The following is a 202-nucleotide window of genomic DNA, read 5'->3' on the forward strand; positions in this document are numbered from 1 at the left end:
TGAATACTTGAAGATACTTAGTTCTGAAAACTTGGAACTCCTTTTCTTATAGAAACAATGTTATGAGTAGTGCTTAGGTTAATGGCAGGCCTCTTTAATGAGCAGCTCCAGTGCCTGAAATCCAGTCCATTGGTAAGTTCATTATCTTCTGGGTATTTCACGAACAAGTAGACTTCTGGAACAGAACACGACCTGTGTGTAA

Source organism: Hipposideros armiger, unplaced genomic scaffold (genome assembly GCF_001890085.2).
Source record: "Hipposideros armiger isolate ML-2016 unplaced genomic scaffold, ASM189008v1 scaffold_12, whole genome shotgun sequence".
In the NCBI taxonomy this organism is placed as follows: domain Eukaryota; kingdom Metazoa; phylum Chordata; class Mammalia; order Chiroptera; family Hipposideridae; genus Hipposideros; species Hipposideros armiger.